Source organism: Monodon monoceros, unplaced genomic scaffold (assembly GCF_005190385.1).
Source record: "Monodon monoceros isolate NGI ecotype Baffin Bay Population unplaced genomic scaffold, NGI_Narwhal_1 Super_Scaffold_22, whole genome shotgun sequence".
Classification (NCBI taxonomy): Eukaryota; Metazoa; Chordata; class Mammalia; order Artiodactyla; family Monodontidae; genus Monodon; species Monodon monoceros.
The window spans coordinates 53,966,929-53,986,481 of NW_021703779.1; positions in this window are offsets into that span (position 1 = coordinate 53,966,929).

Here is a 19,553-nt window from a genome sequence, read left to right on the forward strand (position 1 = left end):
CCTGAGAAAACCATAATTCAAAAAGAGTCATGTACCAAAATGTTCATTGCAGCTCTATTTACAATAGCCCGGAGATGGAAATATCCTAAGTGTCCGCCATCGGATGAATGGCTAAAGATGTGGCACATATATACAATGGAATATTTCTCAGCCATAAAAAGAAACGAAATTGAGCAATTTGTAGTGAGGTGGATAGACTTAGAGTCTGTCATACAGAGTGAAGTATGTCAGAAAGAGAAAGACAAATACCATATGCTAACACATATATATTGAATTTAAGGAAAAAAAATGTCATGAAGAACGTAGTGGTAAGGCAGGAACAAAGACACAGACCTACTAGAGAATGGACTTGAGGATATGGGGAGGGGGAAGGGTGTGCTGTGACAAAGCGAGAGAGAGGTATGGACATATATACACTATCATATGTAAAATAGATAGCTAGTGGGAAGAAGTCGCATAGCACAGGGAGATCAGCCCGGTGCTTTGTGACCACCTAGAGAGGTGGAATAGGGAGGGTGGGAGGGTGGGAGATGCAAGAGTGAAGAGATACGGGGACATATGTATATGTATAACTGATTCACTTTGTTATGAAACAGAAACTAACACACCATTGTAAAGTAATTATACTCCAATAAACATGCACAAGAATAAAATTTTAAAAATTAAAAAATGAAGAAAAACAATTAGTAGAAAGAAAGAAAGAAAGAAAGAAAGAAGGAACGAAAATTAGATAAAGTAAAATAAAGTAAATTAAAATATAATAAAGTTACTAAAATTAATTATTAAGAAAAAAATTCAAAACAAACAAAAAACAAGGACGGATAGAACCCTAGGACAAATGGTGGAAGCAAAGCTATGCAGAAAAAATCTCACACAGAAGCATACACATACACTCTCACAAAAAGAGGAAAAGGGGAAAAAATAATAAACCTTGCTCTCAAAGTCCACCTCCTCAATTTGGGATGATTCAGTGTCTAAAGGACGGAAGGAAGGAAGGAAGGAAGGAAGGAAGGAAGGAAGGAAGGAAGGAAGGAAGGAAGGAAGGAAGGAAGAAAGAAAGAAAGAAAGAAAGAAAGAAAAAAGAAAGAAAGAAAGAAAGAGGAGATAAAGTAAAATACAATAAAGTTATTAGAATATTAGAATAATTATTAAGAAAAAATATTAGACATAAAAACGGACGGATAGAACATACATACATACATACACACTCACAAAAAGAGGAAAAGGGGAAAAATTCATAAATCTTGCTCTCAAAGTCCACCTCCTTAATTTGGGATGATTCATTGTCTATTCATGTATTCCACAGATGCAGCGTACATCAAGTCCGCTGCTTCTGAGGCTGATGTGCGAGATTTCCCTTTCTCTTCTTTGTTTGCACAGCTCCCGGTGTTCAGCTTTGGATTTGGCCTCGCCTCTGCGTGTAGGTCGCTGGAGGGTGTCTCTTCTTCGCTCAGACAGGACAGGGTTAAAGGAGCAGCTGCTTCGGAGACTCTGGCTCACTGAGGCTGGGCGGAGGGAGGGGCACGGAGTGCGCGATGAGCCTGTGGCGGCACAGGCCAGCATGACGTTGCACCAGCCTGATGTGCGCCGTGCGTTCTCCCGGGGAAGTTGTCCCTGTATCCCGGGACCCTGGCAGTGGCGGGCTGCACAGCCTCCCCAGAAGGGGGTTGTGGATAGTGACCTGTGCTCGCACCCAGACTTCTTGGTGGCAGCAGCAGCAGCCTTAGCATCTCATGCACATCTCTGGGGTCCGTGCTTTTAGCCGCCATTCTCGCCCGTCTCTGGAACTCCTTTAAGCAGCGCTCTTAATCCCCTCTCCTTGTGCACCAGGAAACAAAGAGGGAAGAAAAAGTCTGTTGCTTCTTCAGCAGATCTAGACATTTTCCCGGACTCCCTCCTTGCTGGCCGTGGTGAACTAACCCCCTGCAGGCTGTGTTCACGCTGCCATCGCCAGTCCTCTCCCTGCCCTCTGACCGATGCCCGAGCCTCAGCTCCCAGCCCCGCCTGCTCCGGTGGATGAGCAGACAAGCCTCTCGGGCTGGTGAGTGCCGTTAGGCACCGATCCTCTGTGAGGTTATCTCTCCGCTTTGCCCTCAGCATCCCTCAATCCGCAGGTCTTGACCACTGGGAATCTGATTGTCATGGAAAAGGGGGAGTGGCTTACAAGTACCCAGATCTTGGCAGACCCAGCTCCTATCTGAAACACCCAAGTAGTAGTAGTTAAAACCAGCAGCTTTTCTCATCTGCAGAGCCAAGATCGTGGTGCAGTCTTATCAGAGAACACATAGGGATGCAGATGTGATTTGATCCAGGTCCTCAAACAAAGAAATTTGCTAGACCTGGAGTGTGGTTGCCTCCCCTTTGCCCAGGCAAAGGAGCTGAATCAAAGACCCAATCAATGATGAGTGTAGTCCCATATTTCTCCCAACAGAAAAGAAAAAGAAAACTTACTGGAAACACCTGAGAAGCTGCTTGGAGCTGACCCTCCAGTTCCACCCAGGCAAGGGAGATAATTCAAAGCCCCATGCACTGTTGAGTATAGCTCCTGGCCATACCTCACCAGGAAGCCTGGTTGGAATACAAAAAAGCTGCATATCCCAGCAATTCTTGAGCCAAGAGTCTGGCATACAGAGATGTTTATATTACAGAGCAAAGCTTGTAACTCCTTTCAACAGGGAACTTGGGGCATGAGTCAATTTGAGTTAACTCTATAAAAAATGACCCTTTCTGAGCTTGGAGCAAGTTCTTCTCTGCCAGGATGGATATATAATACATATATATCCATTCCCATTGCTGAGTACAGCCCTCATGCAGTCCGAATAGGGAACCCAAGCAGAACACACAGGAAGCTGTATAGTCCATCTTCAAGCTCTGCTTATGATGGCACTTGAACAGAGAGCACAACCTGTGGCTTTCCTCATATGCAAAGCAGAATCTGTGGACCTGACAGGCCTGGTAATTCAATACCCAACCTTGCCTAATTCAGTCCCACCTGCAACTGATCCATCTTCATGGGATCTTCTTGGGACATGTTCTGCTGCTTCACCAGGGCAGGGAAACTAATTCAAATCCCCAACTACTGTTGAGAATATTATCCAGTCCTGACTATCTAGGAAGCCCAACCAGAGAACATAGGCAACCACAGAGCCCATCTAACAGCTTCATGTGTCCAAGGAACCAAGCCAGCAGTCCTATCCAACTATTCTCAGCCAGTGGCATCATCCCCAATCACAGAGCATGGGTAGTCCCTTCAACAAAAAATAGACCCTGTTAGCAACCAAATGATCTTACCAACAGACATATCCAGAAACCCAAACAAATATTACTGTTGAAGAACTGCCTGTGCCAAATCAAACCTGTAATATATGGAAGAGAAGACCACTTACCCAAATATGCAGATACCAACAGACGTAATCAAGGATCATGAAAAATCAAATACAGATGACACCATCAAATGAAACTAATAAAACTCCAATAACTGACCCTAAAGAAATGGAGATCTATGAACTGTCAAAAACTTCAGAATAACCCTCTTAATGAATTTTAGTGAACTACAAGAACACACAGAGAGACAACTAAGTGTAATTAGAAAAACAATGCATGAATAAAATAAGTTCAACAAATAATAGAAACCATAAAAAATCAAGAAATCCTAAGCTGAAAAATGAGCGACTGAACTGAAGAATTCAATAGATAACTTCAAAACCAAACTCTACCATGCTGGAGAAAGAATCAATGACTTAGAAGACAGGCCATTTGAAATGACCCTTTCAGAGAAGGAGAAAGAAAAAAAGAATTAAAAATAGAAAAAAAAAGCCTATAGGACACAAATAAAAGAAGCAATAAAAACATTATGGGAATTCCAGAAGGAAAAGAGAAAGAAAAAGGGAAAGAAAGCATATTAAAAACAATAATGGTTGGAAACTTTCAAAACCTGGGGAGAGACATGGACATCCAGATATATGAGGCCCTAAGGACCCCAAATAGGTTGAAGCTAAATAGTGCTACACCAAGACACATTACAATTAAATTGTCAAAAGTAAAAGACAAAGTTAGAATTTTTAATGAAACAAGAGAAAAGAGATAAATTACAAGGGAACTCCCATAAGAATATGGACAAATTCCTCAAAAAATACTTCTCTAGCCAGGGGAAAATGCATTGATATATTCAAAATATTGAAAGAAAAGACTGTTAACCCAGAACTCTATACTAAGCAAAGGTCCTTCAGAAATGGAGAAATACTTTCACAGAAAACAAAAGATGAATGTGTTCACAACTAGACCTACCTTAAAAAATGCTAAATGGAATTTGTGGAGTGGAACAAAAAGGATGCTAATTAAAATTATAAAAATACATGAAGGTAGCATAAAATTGAGTGGTAATGATAATACATAGTCAAAATTACATTCTGTAACACCATAATGGTGGTGCAAAATTCAATACAACTCTAGTATAAAAGCTAAAAAGCAAACATATTAAAATGACCAAAGCTGCAATAATATGTTATTGAATACACAATATAAAATATGCAATATCCTAAAATGTGAGAGGGAGGAGAAGTAAGGGTATAAAGTTCTGGAATGTAATCAAAGTTAAGTTTTTATCAGTTTAAAATTGGCCGTTATAATTTGAAAGTACATTATGTAAGCCTCATGGTAACGACAAGGGGAAAACCTATAGTAGTTACACAACAGAACATGGTAAATAAATGAAAGCATACTGGTACCAAAAGACATCAAAGGACACACAAGAAAGAGCAGGATAAGAGGGAAGAAAACATGGACCTACAAGACAGTCACAAAATAGTAAACAAAATGACAACAGTAAGTCCTTACGTATCAAAAATTACTTTAAATGTAAATGGATTAAATTCTACAATCAAAAGGCATATTATGGCTAAAGAGATTTTATTTTAAAACCAATATTTTATAATACACTGCCTACAAGAGATTTATTTTGGTCTTAAAACATACATGAACTGAGGAGGAAGAGTTGGAAAAAGATATTTCAAGGAAAGTGTAACCATAAAAGCAGGGGTAGTTGCACATTTACCATGCAAGTTAGACTTTAAATTAAAAATGGTCAAAAAAGACAGAGGGTAATTATATAATGATAAAGAGATCAATCCATCAATAATATATAACAACTGTAGGTATTTATACATCCAACATTGGAGAACCTAAATGTATAAAACAAATCTAACACAGCTAAAGGAAGAAATAAACAAACACATTAATAGTTGAAACTTTAATTCAAAAATGGATAGATCATCCAGACTGAGAATCAATATGGAAAGAGGAGAATTGACCAGCACTATGGACCAAATAGACCTAACAGAAATACATAGAACATTTTATCCAACAGCGGAAAGTACATTCTTCTCAAGCACAGATGGAACATTTAATAGGATATATTTTATTTTACACCACAAAACAAGTCTCAGCAAATTAAAGAAAATTGAAGTCATACCATATCTCTTCTCTGATCACAATTGTATGAAAGTAGAAATCAATAACAAGAGGAAAACTGGAAAACTCACAAACACATGGGAATTAAACAACACTCTCCTGAAAAACTACTGGATTAAAGAAGAAATTAAAGGGGAAAGTTTAAAGTTATGCTGAAGCAATAGAAAAATGGAAACACAACATGCCAATACATATGTAACAAAAGCAGTTCAAAGTGGAAGGTTCATAGCAAAAAACACCTACATGAAGATACAAACAAACAAACAAATGTCACATAATCTAACTCCATGCCACAAAGAGCTAGAAAAATAAAAACAAACTGAGCCCAAAGTTAATAAGAGGAAGGATATAGTAAAGATCAGTAGAGAAATAAATGAAATAGAGAACAGAAAAACAATAGAAAAGATTAACAACACTAAGAGTTGGTTCATTGAAAATATAAACAAATTCGACAGACTATTATTTAGACTAACCAAGGAAAAAAGAGAATCCAAATCAACAAAATGATAAATGAAAAAGGAGACATTACAACTGACACCATAAAAATACAAAGGATCGTAACAGGCAACTATAAACGACTATACACCAACGTATTGTACAACCTAGAAAAACATGAGAAAATTCTTAGAAGTATACAACCTATTAAAGCTTAATCACGAAGAAATAGGAAATCTAAACAGACAAATTACTAGTTAGGAAATTTAATCAGAAATCAAATATCCCTCCACGAAGAGAAGCCCAGGACCAGATAGCTTCACTTTTGAATTTTACCAAACATTTAAAGAAGAATTAGGGAGAGCTGCAACATGGCAGAACAGTAAGACACGGAGATCACCTTCCTCCCCACAAATACATCAGCAATACATATACATGTGGAACAACTCCTACAGAACACCTACTGAATGCTGGCAGAAGACCTTGCCAAAAGGCAAGAAACTCTCCATGTACCTGGGTAGGGCAACAGAAAAAATAAAAAACAGAGACAAAAGAATAGGGAAGGGACCTGCACCAGTGAGAAGGAGCTGTGAAGGAGGAAAGGTTTCCACACAGTAGGAAGCCCCCTCATGGGCGGAGACTGTGAGTGGTGGAGGGGGAAACCTTTGGAGCCACGGAGGAGAGGGCAGCAACAGGGGTGTGGAGGGCAAAGAAGAGAGATTCCCGCACAGAGGATCCATGCCAACCTGCCCTCAACAGACCGAGAGGCTTGTCTGCTCACCTGCTTGGACGGGTCGGGGTTGGAGGCTGAGGCTCAGGTTTCGGTCGGATCCCAGGGAGAGGACTGGGGTTGGCTCTGTGAACACAGCCTGAAGGGGGCTAGTGTGCCACAGCTAGCTGGGAGTGAGTCCGGGAAAAAGTCTGGAGCTGCTGAAGAAGAAAGAGACTTTTTCTTGCCTCTTTCCTGGTGCACGAAGAGACGGGATAAAAGCATCAATTAAAGAAGCTCTAGAGATGGGCGCGAGCCATGGCTAGCAGCACAGACTGCAGAGACGGGCATGAGACACCAAGGCTGATGTTGCAGCCACCAAGAAACCTGAGTGCAAGCACAGGTCACTCTCCACACCTCCCATTCTGGGAGACTGTGCAGGCCGCCACTGCCAAAATCCTGTGATCCAGGGACAACTTCCCTGGGAGAATGCATGGCGTGCCTCATGCTGGTGCAACGTCATGTCAGCCTCTGTGGCCACAGGCTGGACCCGCATCCATAATCCTCCCTTCCCCTGGCCTGAGCGAGCCACAGCCCACAAATCAGCTGCTACCTTAAACCCGCCCTGTCTGAGCGAAGAAGAGACGCTCTCAGGCGACCTACACGCAGAGGTGTGTCCCAATCCAAAGCTGAACCCTGGGAGGTGTGCAAACAAATAAGAGAATGGGAAATCTCTCCCAGCAGCCTCAGGAGTAGTGGTTTAAATCTGCAAAATCAACTTGATGTACCCTGCATCTGTGGAATACCTGAGTAAACAGCGAATCATCCCAAACTGAGGAGGCGGACTTTGGGAGCAACTATATATATATATATATTTTTTTCCTTTCCTCTTTTTGTGAGTGTGTAGGTGTATGCTTCTGTGTGTGATTGTGTATGTATAACTTTGCTTTTACCACTTGTCCTACGGTTCTCTCTGTCCTTTTTATTTTTCTACTTAAAAATTGTTTTTTCTTAATAATTATTTTTTATTTTAATATATTTTATTTCACTTTACATTATTTTAATTTCTTCTTTCTTTCTTTCTTTTTTGCCTCCCTTTTATTCTGAACAGTATGGAGGACAGGCTCTTGCTGCTCCAGCCAGGCATCAGGGCTGTGCCACTGAGGTGGGAGAGCCAAGTTCAGGACACTGGTCCACAAGAGATCACCCAGCTCCACGTAATATCAAAAGGCAAAAATCTCCCAGAGATCTCCATCTCAATGCCTAGACCCAGCTCCACTCAACTACCAGCAAGCTACAGTGCTGGACACCCTATGCCAAACAACTCGCAAGACAGGAACACAACCGCATCCATTAGCAGAAAGGCTGTCTAAAATCATAATAAGGCCACAGACAACTCAAAACACACCACCAGACGTGTAACTGCGCACCAGACAGACAAGATCTAGCCTCATCCACCAGAACACAGTCACTACTCCCCTCCACCAGGAAGCCTATACAATGCACTGAACCAAACTTAGCCACTGGGGATAGACACCAAAAACAATGGGAACTACTAACCTGCACTGTGCAAAAAGGAGACCCCAAACACAGTAAGTTAAGCAAAATGAAAATAAAGAGAAACACACAGCAGATGAAGGAGCAAGGCAAAAACCAACCCGACCTAATGAGTGAAGAGGAAATAGTCAGTTGACCAGAAAAAAATTCAGAATAATGATAGTAAAGATGATCCAAAATCTTGGAAATAGAATGAAGAAAATACAAGAAACGTTTAACAAGCACCTAGAAAAACTAAAGTGCATAAAAACAATGATGAACCACACAATAAATGAAATTAAAATTCTCTAGAAGGGATCAAGAGTGGAATGACTGAGACAGAAGAATGAATAAGTGACCTAGAACATAAAATAGTGGAACTAACTACTGCAGAGCAGAATAAAGAAAAAAGAATGAAAAGAACTGAGGACAGTCTCAGAGACCTCTGGGATGACATTAAGTGCACCAACATTCGAATTATAGGGGTCCCAGAAGAAGAAGAGAAAAAGAAAGGGACTGAGAAAATATTTGAAGAGATTATAGTTGAAAATTTCCCTAAGATGGGAAAGGAAATAGTTAATCAAGTCCAGGAAGCACAGAGTGTCCCATACAGGATACATCCACGGAGAAACACGCCAAGACACATATTAATCAAATTATCAAAAGTTAAATATAAAGAACAAATATTAAGCGCAGGAAGGGAAAACTACAAATAACATATAAGGGAATCCCTATAAGGTTAACAGCTGATCTTTCAGCAGGAACTCTGCAAGCCAGAAGGGAGTGGCAGGATATATTTGAAGAGAATGAAGGAGAAAAACCTACTAGCATGATTGCTCTACCCAGCAATGATCGCATTCAGATTTGACGGAGAAATTAAAACCTTTACAGACAAGCAAAAGCTAAGAGAATTCAGCATCACCAAACAGTTTTGCAACAAATGCTAAAGGAACTTCTCTAGGCAGGAAACACAAGAGATGGAAAAAGACCTACAATAATAATGCAAGACATTTAAGAAAATGGTAATAGGAACATACATGTAGATAATTACCTTAAATGTAAATGGATTAATGCTCCAAACAAAAGACATAGATTGGCTGAAGGGATACAAAAACAAGACCTGAATATATGCTGTTGACAGGAGACCCACTTCAGACCTGGGACAATACAAACTGAAAGTGAGGGTATGGAGAAAGATATTCCAGGCAAATGGAAATCAAAAGAAAGCTGCAGTAGCAATTCTCATATCAGACAAAATAGACTTTAAAACAAAGATTATTACAAGAGACAAAGAAAGACACTACATCATGTTCAGTGGATCAAAGAAGATACAACAGTGGCAAATATTTATGCACCTAACATAGGAGCACCTCAATACATGAGGCAAATACTAACTGCCATTAAAGGGGAAATCAACAGTAACACAACCAGAGTATGGGTCTTTAACACCCCACTTTCACCAATGGTCAGATCATCCAAAATGAAAATAAATAAGGAAACACAAGCTTTAAATGATACATAAAACAAGATGGACATAATTGATATTTATAGGACATTCCACCGAAAAACAACAAAATACACTTTCTTCACACGTGCTTATGGAACATTCTCCAGGATTGACCATATCTTGGGTCACAAATCAAGCCTTGGGAGATTTAAGAAAATTGAAATGCTATCAAGTACTTTTCTGACAACAACGCTATGAGACTATATATCGATTACAGGAAAATTTCTGTAAGAAATACAAACACATGGAGGCTAAACAACACACTAATTACTAACCAAGAGATCACTGAAGAAATCAAAGAGGAAATCAAAAAATACCTACAAACAAATGACAATGAAAACACGATGACCAAAAACCTATGGGATGCAGCAAAAGCAATTCTAACAGGGAAGTTCATAGCAATACAATCCTACCTTAAAAAACAAGAAACATCCCCAATAAACAACCTAACTGTACACCTAAAGCAATTAGAGAAAGAAGAACAAAAAAATCATAAAGATTAGATGAGAAATAAATGAAAAAGAAATAAAGGAAACGATAGCAAAAATCTATAAAACTAAAAGCTGGTTCTTTGAGAAGATAAAAAAAATTGATAAACCATTAGCCAGATTTATCAAGAAAAAATGAGAGACGATGCAATTCAATAGCATGAGAAATGAAAAGGAGAAGTAACAAGTGACACTACAGAAATACAAAGGAGCATGAGAGATTACTGCAAGCAACTATATGCGAATAATATGGACAACCTGGTGGAAATGGACAAATACTTAGAAATGCACAACGTTCTGAGACTGAACCAGGAAGAAATAGAAAATATGAACAGACGAATAACATGCACTGAAATTGAAACTTTGACTAAAAATCTTCCAGAAAACAAAAGTGCAGGACCATTTGGCTTCACATGAGAATTCTACCAAATATTTACAGAAGAGCTAACACCTACACTTCTCAAATGCTTCCAAAATATAGCAAATGGAGGAACACAGCCAAAATCATTCTACGAGGCCACAATCACTCTGATATCAACACCACACAAACATGTCACAAAGAAAGAAAACTACAGGCCAATATCACTGATGAACATAGACACAAAAATTCTCAACAGAATACTAGCAAACAGAATACAACAGTACATTAAAAAGATCATACACCATGATCAAGTGGGGTTTATCCCAGGAATGCAAGGATTGTTCAATATATGCAGATCAATCAACTTGATACATCATATTAACAAATTGAAGGAGAAAAATCATATGATCATCTCAATCAATGCAGATAAAGCTTTCAAAAAAATTCAACACTCATTTATGATAAAAATCCTTCAGAAAGTAGGCATAGAGGGAACTTCCCTCAACATAATAAAGGCCATATATGACAAACACACAGCCAACATTGTCCTCAATGGTGAAAAAGTGAAACCTTTTCCACTGAGATCAGGAACAAGACAAGGTTGCCCACTCTCACCACTCTTATTCAACATAGTTTTGGAAGTTTTAGCCACAGCAATCAGAGAAGAAAAAGAAATAAAAGGAATCCAAATTGGAAAACAAGAATTAAAGCTGTCATTGTTTTCACATGACATGATACTATGCATAGAGAATCCTAAAGTTGCTACCAGAAACCTACTAGATCTAATCAATGAATTTGATAAAGTAGCACAATACAAAATTAATGCACTGAAATCTCTTGCATTCCTATACACTAATGATGAAAAATCTGAAAGTGAAATTAAGAAAACACTCTCATGTACCTTTGCAACAAAAAAGTAAAATATCTAGGAATAAACCTACCTAAGGAGAAAAATGACATGTATGCAGAAAATTATAAGACCCTGATGAAAGAAATTAAAGATGATACAAATATATGGATAGATATACCATGTTCTTGGATTGGAAGAATCAACATTGTGAAAATGACTCTACTACGCAAAGCAATCTACAGATTCAGTACAATCCCTATCAAATTACCAGTGGCATTTTTCACAGAACTAGAACAAAAAATTTCACAATTTGTATGGAAACACAAAAGACCCCGAATAGCCAAAGCAATCTTGAGAAAGAAAATGGAGCTGGAGGAATCAGGCTCCTCCACTTCAAACTATAGTACAAAGATACTGTAATCAAGACAGTATGGTACTGGAACAGAAACAGAAATATAGATCAATGGAACAGGATAGAAACCCAGAGATAAACCCACGCACATATGGTCACCTTGTGTTTGATAAGGGAGGCAAGCATATACAGTGGAGATAAGAAAGCATCTTCAATAAGTGGTGCTTGGGAAACTGGGCAGTTACATGTAAAAGAATGAAATTAGAACACTCCCTAACACCATACACAAAAATAAACTCAAAATGGATTAAAGACCTAAATGTAAGGCTACACACCATTAAACTCTTAGAGGAAAACATAGGCCTAACTCTGTATGACATAAATCACCGCAAGGTTCTTTTTGACCCACCTCCTAGAGAAATGGAAATAAAAACAAAAATAAACAAATGGGACCTAATGATACTTAAAAGCTTTTGTACAACAAAGGAAACCAAAAACAATACGAAAAGACAGCTGTCACAATGGGAGAAAATATTTGCCAATGAAGCAACTAACAAAGGATTAACCTCCAAAATTTACAAGCAGCTCATGCAGCTCAATAACAAAAAACAAAAAACCCAATCCAGACAGGGGCAGAAGACCTAGATAGACATTTCTCCAAAGAAGATATACTGATTGCCAACTGACACATGAAAGAATGCTCAGCATCATTAATCATTAGAAAAATTCAAATCAAAACTACAATGAGATATCACCTCACACTTGTCAGAATGGCCATCATCAAAAAATCTACAAACAATAAATGCTGGAGAGGGTGTGGAGAAAAGTGAACCCTCTTGCACTGTTGGTGGGAATGTCAATTGATACAGCCACTCTGGAGAACAGTATGGATGTTCCTTAAGAAACTAAAAATAGAACTACCATACGACCCATCAATCCCACTACTGGGCATATACCCTGAGAAAACCAAAATTCAAAAAGAGTCATGTACCAAAATGTTGATTGCAGCTCAATTTACAATAGCCAGGACACGGAAGCAGCCAAAGTGTCCATCAACAGATGAATGGATAAAGAAAATGTGGCACATATATACTATGGATTATTACTCAGCCATGAATATGAACGAAACTGTGTAATCTGTAGTGAGGTGGATGGACATAGGGACTGTCATACAGAGTGAAGTAAGTCAGAAAGAGAAAAACAAATACCGTATGCTAACACATACGTATTGAATCTAAAAAAAAAAAAGAGAGAGAGAGAAAATGATTAGAAGAGCCTACCGGCAAGATGGGAATAAAGATGCAGACTTACTAGAGAATGGACTTGAGGATATGGGGAGGGGAAGTGTAAGCGGGGACAAAGTGAGAGAGTGGCATGGACATATATACACTACCAAATGTAAAACTGATAGCTAGTGGGAATCAGCTGCAGAGCACTGGGCGATCATCTCAGTGCTTTGTGACCACACAGAGGGGTGGTATAGGTAGGGTGGGAGGGAAGGAGATGCTAGAGGGAAGAGATATGGGCACCTAGGTATATGTATAACTGATTCACTTTGTTATAAAGCAGAAACTAACACACAATTGTAAAGCAATTATACTCCAATAAAAATGTTAAAAAAATAAAAATAAATAAAATTTAAAAAATAGAATTAATGCTCATCATTCTCAAACTGTTACAAAATATTGAAGAAAGGAATACTTCCAAACTCAATCTAGAATGCCAACATTACCCTGATACAAAAGCCAGTACTATAAGCCAAAAATCTTGATGAATACATGCAATAATTCTCAATAAGATACTAGTAAACTGAATGCAGTAGCACAGTAAAAAGATTATTTACCTTCACCATGTGGTATTTATCCCTTGGTTGTAAGGAAGCTTCAGCATATACAAATCAAACAATGTTATATATCATGTTAATAGAATGAAAGAAAAAATTCGTATAATCCTTTCAATAGATGCAGAAAAAGCATTTGAGATAATTCAACATCCCTTCATTATAAAAACTTAAATTAGGTATAGAAGGAACCTAAGTTACATTTGACAAACTTACAGCTAACATCAAATGCAGCTGCGAATTGTATTAAATTTTTCCTCTTGGATCAGGAATAAGACAAGAGTGCCCACCTACCCCACTCCTATTCAACTTAATACTCAGAACCTTAGCTAGAGCAATCAGGCAAGAAGAAATATAAAGCATCAGAATGGAAAACGAAGAAATACAATTGTTCTTATTTGCAGGTAACATGATTTTATGGATACAAATGCTTAGATTCCACCAGGAAATGATTAGATCTAATCAGTGAGTTCAGTAATGTTGCAGGGTACAAAATAAACATGGAAACATTAGTAATGTTTTTATACTCTAACAGAAATTATCTGAAAAAGAAATAAAGAAAAAGATCCCATTTATAATAGCATCAAAAACGATAAAATATTTAGGAATAAATATAAACAAGGAGGTGAAAAATTTCTACACTGCAAAACACAAGAGCTTAAAGAAATCAAAGAAGATATAAATATTTGGGATGGCATTGTTATTTATGCATTGGAAGAGTTGATATTGTAAAAATGTCCATACTCCCCAAATCAATCTATAGATTCAATAAAATTCCAATCAAGATTCCAATGGCATTTTTTGCACAAGTAGAAAAAATCCTGAAATTTATATGGAGACAAAAAGACTCCAAATGGCAAAGCAATCCTGAGAAGAAAAACAAACCAAGAGACATCACACTTCTTGATTTCAAGCTATATTTTGAAGCTATATTTAAAAAAAACAGTGTGGTGCTGGCATAAAAGTAGACACATAGACCCATAAAACAAAATCAAGAGCCCAGAAATAAGACCATTGCATATATAGTCAACTAATATTTGACAAGGGAGCCAGGAATACTCAATGGAGAAAAGACAGACTCGTCTATAGATGGTGTCAATTAAATAGATGTAAAATATTTATTTTTATATATCATATTTTACATACTATATATCATATGTTATATACATGATAATATATTATATATACATATACATATTATAATTTATATATTATGTGTTGTATAATATATATAAACGTCAATTTTATCTCAATAAAACTGAGAAACAATCTTGAATATGTATGGCACAATATATATTTGTAACTATGAAATTCGCATTGATAAAATCCATCAAATTTAATCAAATTTTATCAGTTATATACATGCATACATTTTTGTGTGTTTGTAACTCTATAATTTGGTTACATATGTAGCTTTGTTTACCACCATTACATCAAAGTATTTAACTGTACCCTCTCAACAATACTCCCTCTTTTAGCCCTTGCAATGAATCACACTCACTGCCTCCCTTTACTGACTTCAAGGGATTTAGGGGATGATCAAAGAAAAATATATAATCATGAGGTGGTAGCAGCATTCAACAAACTCTATTTAGGTGATCCTTTGGCAAGTGTGCCTAGAGGTATGGAAAGAAGATTGGGATTGTGGAGGCAATAAAAATGGGAACTCCTTGGGGACAGGGAAACCAAAAAGGAGCTTACATGTCTAAGTGATATTGCTCAGCATCCCAGTGAGGAGTCTCTGGGTCAGAGGACAGCAGTATCTTGAGGTCTCTATAGCTCCAAAGTTCATATATCAATGGCTAATAGATGTTGGGTGCAGTTTGTGGGTTATGAAAAACAGGCAGGTTCTAAATGGTTAAAGTCTGCTAATTTGGGCTCTCTTTAAAGCAAATGGAGAGGGAGATCAAGATTGCAGAATAAGAGGATGTGGAGATCATGTCCCCCCATGAACACATCAAAAATGCATCTACACATGGAACAATTTAGGAAACTAAATGGAAACTGTCAGAAGGACTCCTGTACAACCAAGGCTGTAAGAAAGATACACATATAATTGCATAGAAAGGCAACAGGTCAGGACTTGAACCCCTGCAGGGAGACTCAGAGGAAAAAGGACATCACATATGTAGACAGAGTCCTGGGATCCTATGCATAGGAGACAAGCCCCTGTGGCTGCTTGAAGAACTGCTAGCAGAGATAGAAAGCCTGAAAAAGCCTCGACTTGACTCATGAGGAGTGCATGAGTGCTGAATTTTATCCCCAGGCAGGGAGAAGAAGGGTCTCTTCTAGTGGCTGCCACTTCACAGCATTCACCAGTCTAAGCTGAGTGAATGTCCTGGCACTCTTCACTCCATGCCACACTTTGGCACTGGATCTAGGACAGCCAAGGCCCAATCAACGGACTTAGAGGCAACTCAGGAGCTTAAGGCCTATCCCAGGTGGGGTGGCAGCAGTCATTGTTGGTGATCACTCAAGAGGTGCCCCAGAAGCAGCCCAGACCTTTGATGGCATCATGGATGACAGATTTCAGTGACCACCTCACTGCATGCCCCAGCCAAAGGCCTGTGAACACTCCAGCCCAAAACGCTTTATGCCAGAGCCTATCACTAGATCTGAAGTGGCTACAAAAGGGGAAGAGATTCAACAGTGGGCTGCATATGAGAAGCAGACATCTATAGAGGCAGAGCAAGAGAAATCTGTAAGCACACGAGCCCAAATTGCTGCAGTACTCCTTTCCTTTGGGGCAAATTTCTCAGTGTAGGGAGATGGGAAAACACAAATTTAAAGGGAAAAAAGCAAACTTTAGCAACTTGGGATCAGACTCCACCCCTGACAGGGCAGTGTCAGCCACTGAGCAGAGAGAAAGTCCCACCTCACAACACATGTAGGCTCTAGATCCTCCAACAAATGTCACACCCATTACCAAGGTGAGGGCTGCCAGCACACCTTGAAGAAAGACATAACTGGCACCCAAATCAAATCAAGCTCTCTCATCAAAAACATTTGGCGGGCTTCCCTGGTGGTGCAGTGGTTGAGAGTCCGCCTGCCAATGCAGGGGACACGGGTTTGTGCCCCAGTCCGGGAAGATCCCACGTGCCACGGAGCAGCTGGGTCCGTGGGCCATGGCCACTGAGCCTGCGTGTCCAGAGCCTGTGCTCTGCAACGGGAGAGGTCACAACCATGAGAGGCCCGCGTACAGCAAAAAAAAAAAAAAAAAAAAGAAGCATTTGGCACAGGCAGACTTTATAGGGAAGCTTCCACATAAGAACACCACTTCAAGACCACAACAGGTAAATCTTTTACTTAAATTCGTAGAGACATGGAAAGTTAGGTAAATTAAAAAGCAGAGGAAATACTGTCAATTCAAATAACGAGAGAAACCCTATAAAAATAGTGAAATAGAAATAAGCAATCTACCAGATACAGAAGTTAAAACATTGGTAATTAAAATGCTAACTGAATTACGGAAAATAATTGATCTAAACACATCAATTTAACAAGGAACTAGAAAATATAAAGAAGACCTAATCAAAAATATATAATTTAATGCCTGAGATTAAAAACACTAGAAGTTATGAATAGCAGACTAAATGACACAAAGGAACTCATAAATGATCTGGAAGATAGAATAAGAAAATCACCTATCAGAACAGCAGAAAGAAAGACAAATGAAAAAAAAAATGAGTGCAACATATGTGATCTCTGGGGTAACATCACATGCCAAGAATAGGATACAGGGGTTCCAGAAGTAGAAGAGAGAAAAGTATGTATTTGAAGAGTTTGTGGCTGAAAACTTCCCAAACCTAAAAAAGGAAACCGATATGCAGGTACAAGAAACACAGAGAGTCCCAAAGAAGATGAACCCAAAGAGACCCATACCAAGATATATCATAACTAAAATGTCAAAATAAGCAAAAATGGGAAAAGAACAAACAAGTGGAGACTAAACAACATGGTATTAAAAACCAGTGGGTCAATGATGAAATCAAAGAGGAAATCAGGAAATACCTCCAGAAAAAAGGAAAAAGAAACAACATTCTCAAATCAATCAATGTGATGCATCACATTAACCAAATAGTAAAAATTACGTGATCACCTCAATAGGTTCAGAAAAAGCATTTGACATAATTCACATCCATTTATTAAAAAAAAAGTAATCGAATGGGTACAGAGGAAACGTATCTCACCAGGATAAAGTCCATTTATGAAAAAACACACAGCCAACATCATACTCACTGGTAAATGCTCAAAGCGTTCCTGCTAAATTCAGGAACCAGACAAGAATGCCCACTCTCACCACTTCTATTTAACATAGTATTGTAAGTCCTAACCACAACAATCAGACAAAAAAAAAAAACAAAAGAAATAAAATGTGTCCAAATTGGAAAGGAAGAGGTAAAACTGTCACTATTTGCAGATCACGGGATACTTTATGTAAAAAACGCTAAATTCTCCACACCAAAACTATTAGAAAAAATAAATTAATTCAGCAAAGTTACATAATGCATGATTAACATACAGAAATCTGTTGCTTTTCTACACACTAATGAACTATCAAAAAAGTGAAAATTTTAAAGTCTTCTTTAAAATTACATCAAAGGGGGAAGACGAGGGGAAGATGGCAAAAGAGTAAGACACGGAGATCACCTTCCTCCCCACAGATACACCAGAAATACATCTACACATGGAACAACTCCTACAGAACACCTACTGAATGCTGGCAGAAGACCTCAGACATCCCAAAAGGCAAGAAATTCCCCACGTACCTGGGTAGGGCAAAAGAAAAAAGAATAAACAGAGACAAAATGATAGGGACGGAACCAGCACCAGTGGGAGGGAGCTGTGAAGGAGGAAAGGTTTCCACACAGTAGGAAGCCCGTTCGCAGGTGGAGACTGCGGGTGGCAGAGGGGGAAATCTTTGGAGCCGCGGAGGAGAGCACAGCAACAGGAGTGCGGAAGGCAAATCGGAGAGATTCCCTCACAGAGGATCGGTGCCGACCGGTACACACCAGCCTGAGAGGCTTGTCTGCTGACACGTAGGGGTGGGCGGGGCTGGAAGCAGAGGCTCGGGCTTCGGTCTGACAGCAGGGAAAGGACTGAGGTTGGGAGCGTGAACACAGCCTGCAGGGGGTTGTGCACCACGGCTAGCTGGGAGGGAGTCTGGGGAAAAGTCTGGAGCTGCCGAAGAGGCAAGAGACGTTTTCTTCCCTCTTTGTTTCCTGGTGCCCGAGGAGAGGGGATTAAGAGCACTGCCTAAAGGAGCTCCAGAGACGGCGTGAGCCGCGGCTAAATGCGCGGACCCCAGAGACGGGCAAGAGATGCTAAGGCTGCTGCTTCCGCCACCAAGAAGCCTGTGTGCGAGTACAGGTCACTCTCCACACCCACCTTCCGGAGAGATTGTGCAGCCCGCCACTGCCAGGGTCCCGGGATCCTGGGACAACTTCCTCTAGTGAACGCACGGTGCCCCTCAGGCTGGTGCAACGTCACGCTGGCCTCTGCCGCCGCAGGCTCGCCCCGCACTCCGTGCCCCTCCATCCCCACCGGCCTGAGTGAGCCAGAGTCCCCAAAGCAGCTGCTCCTCTTACCCCAAACTGTCTGAGCAAAGAACAGGCGCCCTCCGGCGACCTACACACAGAGGTGGGGCCAAATCCAAAGCTGAGCCCCTGGGAGCTGTGAGAACAAAGAAGAGATAGGGAAATCTCTCCAAGAAGCATCAGCAGGAGCGGATTAAAGCTCCACAATAAACTTGATGTACCCTGCATCTGTGGAATACATGAATAGACAACGAATCATCCCAAATTGAGGAGGTGGACTGTGAGAGCAACATTTATGATTTTTTCCCCTTTTCCTCTTTTTGTGAGTGTGTATGTGTATGCTTCTGTGTAAGATTTTGTCTGTATAGCTTTGTTTCCACCATTCGTCCTGGGGTTCTATCTGTCCGTTTTCTTTAGTTTGTTTTTTTTCTTAATAATTATTTTTTATTTTAATAATTTTGTTTTATTT